Source organism: Oncorhynchus masou, chromosome 33 (genome assembly GCF_036934945.1).
Source record: "Oncorhynchus masou masou isolate Uvic2021 chromosome 33, UVic_Omas_1.1, whole genome shotgun sequence".
Lineage (NCBI taxonomy): Eukaryota > Metazoa > Chordata > Actinopteri > Salmoniformes > Salmonidae > Oncorhynchus > Oncorhynchus masou.
The window spans coordinates 32,260,510-32,266,509 of record NC_088244.1 but is presented as its reverse complement, the minus strand read 5'-3'; positions in this window follow the sequence as shown (position 1 = coordinate 32,266,509).

Sequence of the window (6,000 nt, the reverse complement as noted above, 5' to 3'; positions counted from 1 at the left end):
ATAAATGATTCACTAGTTGGATAATCTAGGGCTAGGTTTAGGCTGATTGAGTTTACTCAACTCCACAATATATATATATATATATAGAGGGAGTTGAGTTGGAATAGGGAGTTGAGTTGGAATAAGTGTTGGCGGACTGTAGCTTCCGACTACTACATTGAGTCCCTATCAAACGAGTCCGTATCAGTCGATGTCCATTCTTTAACGCTTTTCTTGTAGTAGGCCTATCTATGTTTGTGGCGTGTAGATAGGAGCTTTTCTTTGGGTGATGAAATCAATCCATAGTTATGCTAAAAGTAATATTTTACGCGACCCCTGACAAGGGAGAAGGTGCAGTCGTTCATGGACAATTGTTTTGTTATGGTGTGCACAGAATCATCTTTTTTTATTTAAAAAACGATGGATTCCAAATCCAACTGACAACTCTATAACAATCAGGACAACAACAGGTACACAGCAAGCTTAAATAATGGATATTTATCAAAAATATCAGTGGTAGTGCACACTTGAACTCGTAACTTCCTACTCCATTGGGAAATAGTGGATTAAGGGGCGCAATTTGTCAGATCAAATTACATTTTTATTTTAAAAAGTATTGACATCGGCAAACAAAGAAAAGCCTGCATTTACACAGGACAAACATGGGTACAAGGAAAGCATTAAAGAACGTACATTTTTACAGGTATTATTTCTAGTGACCTGATGTAGTGGCGTTACATTCTTCTAGAGGCATGACGCTAGAACCCTGTAAACCTATGGACGATTTCCATATTACAGGGAACTAAATTAGAGCTAGGTTTAGGCATATGGCATTAATTCAATAAATAAACATGTAATTGGTATTGCATTTAGCTGGTTATTTACAAATCATTGGTCTGATGATCTCTCATGGTTTTACTTCAGTTTGTTGTAGCCAAACATGTTTGGTCAACAGAACTATTATAACCCTAAAATAGACTTAAAAAGAGGTGTAATGGGTTCACACTCAAAAGTTTAGTGCAAACCCATAACACCTCTTTTGTTTGTCTGAATTCGCAGGTTTTACACACCAGTCAAGGCTCTCTTTTGATTAGCTATAATAGACTTCTCACAGAAGGAAAAATAGAATATTGTGAGGGCCAGGGATCTTTGAAATACTTAATCCAATCACATGATGTTTCTTCGATCATCTCTTTAGGCAAAAGAGAGGGAAGAGTCACATTATGAAAGAGCTTATAAAGGGTTGAAGAAATTCTCTCAATAGAAAACTATTCCATGAGTCCCTCTTCAAGAAGGCAGTATAAATACAGTATTTTGCATTTTTGCAACCCTCCTGTAATGGTGCAGTTGTGTCGTTCTGAAAATGTGCTTTAAATGTTTTAGGCCTATGACATGACATTCAGAGGTAACTTTACATGATCTGAAACAGCTATATGACAGAAAAGTAGCCTCCAGAATCATTTCGTTTTTCCAAAGTTGAGGATACAGACATGTGTAGGCCTTTTAGGTACCAGTGGATCATCACAATAACACCCTGCTCCCTTGACAGGGCTCCAGCAAGGTCCCATTCCTTTCTCAACACCCCCTTTAGTTTCAGCCCAGTGGAAGCTTGTTATAACCCTTTATAAAGCAGGATCGCAGAGGTCAAAGTAGCCTTTGTTTGTCGAGCAACCTCTTCACCATCCCATCCTCGATCTTCCCAAGCATGAGGGAGTCCAGGGATGCTAACATCAAGGGGTAGATAGAAGGTTGAGAGAGTCACGCATTAATGAGATTTGTAGGATATGCAAAAAATATATATATGTTTTGTCAACGTAAAGTTGCAACTGAATTCCTGTGTGTGTAATTATTGTCTATGTGTGTTGAAAATTGGAGTGACCAAATAACAATGAAATGGTCTGATTTGTTCCTTAGGAGCCGCTTTGTCTGCAGGGTTGGAAGATAAGTGAGGGATCATATGTGGTCTGTGTTGAATCAGTCAGAAAGAGGGTGCACACATCCTTAAATTCCACCAACCTTGTGGAGAAATAGTGGCACAGAAGGAGAAAGATTAGCACACCATGAAGAGCAAGCAAGGTCAAATCCGTTTATATGCATTTATAAAGGAGAACGCTAATGTATTTTGGCTTCAACAGCCTTTGTCAGAGTTCTCCTAAAGTTAAAACTGTGCCACAACAATGACCACTTGATTAAACCTAATTGTGACATAACACCTGTGCGTCGTCATAATTTTAGGATTACCCAGAGATTCTAAGGACATAATGATCCGGATTATTCACTCAGAGTGACATGGTTTACCCATTGCTGTAAACGATTGACTTTGAGACAAACCCATGGCGCCCAAACTCAGTTTGTATGCTAAGGCTGTAGTAGGCTACTAGGTCAATAGTCTGTAGGAAAGGTTTAACTTAGGAATGTCATTACCAAAAAGTGGTAATTAAGCCATTTTGCTACTTACCCAGAGTCAGATGAACTCGTGGATACCAATTGTATAGCTAGCTAGCATACCTGTAGACTTCCAGTCATTGTGCTAACACTAGTTAGCATTGGCTCGCGAAACAACCTTTAATTTCATGCTGCACGCAGAGACATAAACATGGTATCTACGAGTTCATCTGACTCTGGGTATGTAGAAAAATGGCATAATTGCCAGAATCTCGCAGTAAGTATGTAGGCCTAGGTAATAACTTATTTCAAATCCTCACTTAAATAGAGGGGGAGGTGGGCGGGAATGGGTTGTATTTGTAAGTGAGAGAAAAAAAAGAAGGGAGAAGGGGAGTCTGAAAGGAGAGAAAACAGAGATAGGGGTCAGAGGGAAGGTGGGGGAAGGTAAAATGCTTTAGGGTTGGCTCTGACAGGTGCGACCAGGCCCAAGTGAATGTCAGTGTGACCATGGGGGGTCCTTACAAGCATGTCACAACCAACCAGGGCACTAGATTAGGGGTTTGTGGGGTGCAGGGATTGTTTGTGTCTCTCACAGTGAACCTGTTATTGCCACTGATCAGAGCTGGGATTGACTGGGAAGAAGGGACAAACACAGGTGGCTGTAACAGTTTAAAACGACAGCCGCGATAAAGTGTGAATGTGTATCTGTGTATGGAAGACAAGCAGATGTGTTGATATCGAAATGGCTTTTCATATGAGATTCGGTAAGAGAGAAAGTTTGTGGCATTTGCAGCAAGTTTGTGTCATGTTGGTAGTGTAAAGAAATAACATCTTAATTTAAAAATAATATTATGAACAAACGAGTAGTAGGAAAATGCAATGAACCCTTCACGCATCTGACAATATTGTAACATTTTCTTTGGTAAATACTTTTTTCACAAGAAGTACATATAGGTATAGTACAAGTGTTTTCTGGTAGGCCTACTAACTGACCAGGAAGACTATTTCTTGACCAACAGGATTTGTGGTATATTATTTTGAGCTAGCCAACCCTTTCTAACAGATGTTATGTCAAAGATAAACGTGCTCATGTGAGCGAAGGTAGGGTCACCAGGGTCACACACACACTTTGCCTTTGTGTAGAAGGAACATGCTTCCTCTGTGGAGGGCCTCTTCAGGTTTTTACCACAGAGGGGAAAAAGAAGAGAAGCGAAACCATCTAAATCCTTTAGCTGACAGCGAAACTCAACTTCAGCTGTGTTACAAATCTCCCTTCCATCCCCTCGTTCATCCACCAGCTAAAACTGCTCTGTCAAGCCTACAAAAATGGCTGATAGGGTCACAAGTGCCTAGGGAAATCCTCTTATACAAGCCTAAAGTTTTATTTGATTAATCTCTGAATTAATTTAAATAAATTGTACATTAACCTTCACAATAGCAGTGCAAAGAGAGCCCAAAGGCTTGGAGTTGGCTTCACAGGAAGGGTGGAGGGTATGCTATGTGAGGAGTTGGAGAGCATTGGACATGAGCCAACACCTGTCTCTCTCTAGTCTACTGGGTAGGGGTTCAGACGGGTCAGAAGCAGGAAAACGTATTGTGACTGACACCGTTTTTAAGATCATAAGCATTTGTAGCTTTGTAGCCTAGAGAGGAACTTGATGCACACCTCAAAGACCTCCAAGGCGCTGATCCTCAATTAACATGGGAACCGCACTGGTCCCAAATACATTTGAATTGAGTAGAAAGTACAGCCTGCACAAGTGAACATGCATGCACTCACACACGCAGTACTCACGTAGTTGACTTCACTCAGATGTTAGATGTGTTTAACAGCGCCATCTACCGTCTTGCATTCTCCCTCGCTGAATTCAAAAAACTAGGTTATTCCCCTCATGGTGAAATATAATCACAGTCATTTAGAGTATTGTGATACCCATAGTTATAGATAGATAATAGATTACATATATAGTACAGGTGACAGAAAATATAATAATTTTTACCAAATATATTTATTATCTATCTTTAAAAAAAAATGCTATTCTATAACCTTTTATATCACACATTTGTCAGATGAAATGGGAAAGACGATTGTAAATGTATCATTGGCTGGCTATTGTATTTCTGGAGAATCTCTATGCTGGTGTGGGGGTGTTAATGACTGAGTGTTTGCTCCATGGGTATAAATAGAATGAGATAATTATTTGTGTTTGTGGGGGTTTTATGAGTTTGAAAAGTGTAGCTCTTTCAATTCAACAGCCTATAAGGCAGGTCTACTGCAGCAGTGCTGTTACCATGACACCTGTAGCTTACTCTGTTCTCTCCTCTCCACTAAGTGCGTCCTGAGTATTATTTCCATGTGGTTTCCATGTGGTTTCCAACTGTAGCTTCCTCTGTAGTCTATAGAGCAAGCCCCCTTCTCTGTGTTATCAACCTCTCTCTGGGAGCGCTGTTAGAGTTGAGTAAACAGACCCAGTGTTAAACAGCCTGTAAGACCCTCTGATCAGCTAATAAAAAGCTCGAATGGGGTGGGGGTTGAGAAATAACTGGCCTTTAATATATGTGCTATAGCTCTTTGTCTTGGTCTTTGTCACACACACACACACACACACACACACACACACACACACACACGCGCACACACACACACACACACACACACATTTGTCAGACCATGCTCAAAGGATTTCAATATTTAATTAGGTACTAAAACATGAAAAGAAATATGCAAGCATATTCATATTTGTCTATATCTCTTTCTGTCTCATTCTCCCTTTTCTCTATCTCTCCCTCCCATACCCCTCTTCCCATGATTAACCAGGCCTATCGGACTCTATGGTGTGTCGTTTCGTGTTCCTTAGTTACCAGTTGCCATGATTTTCCTGGGCCATTTGTGTTTCCATGGTGATTGTGCCCATTCTGTCGTCTCCCGGCTGCCTCTTGGTTTTGCTGTCCCGATGGCCCCCAGCCACCCAGCCCCCGACCCCCCCCGACCCACCCCTCTATGCTTCCCTGCCTCACAGACCCAGAAGGCTGTCAGTGTGTGTTCATGTCGCAACTCAGCGCTCCCCACCATCCCAGATCAGTAATCTAACTTCTGGTGGTCCATGATACCATGCCTGAATAATCATAGAGGAACAGTGCTAAACATGTGTTGAAGCACCCAGGCTCTCTCTCTGTCTCTCTCTATTTCAACAACAGCTTCTACATATGCATGGATACATCCATATTAGCAGTATGAAATTACATCATCTTGCTATATAAAAGTGTTTCTTTGTTCCAAATGTCTTTGTTCCTTAGTTCCACATTTTTTATCAAAATACATTTAGATAAAAAAAAAAATATATATATATATATATATATATATATATATATATATATATATATATATATATATATATATATATATATATATATATATAATAGAAATGTAAAACCATTATTTGATGAACAGAGATGTTTTGTTTTGATACATGGAACTGTGGATGGAATACACAGGACAGGTAACACAACCTCACACGCCAAGCTGAAAGCTGGAGTTCTAAGGAATGTTCTCCAGGTGGCAGCAGTCAACCGATCGTTTCTGAGAGTATTACATGGAGAGCGGGTCAGTGCGGTGGAGGGTTAACTTGGCATCCT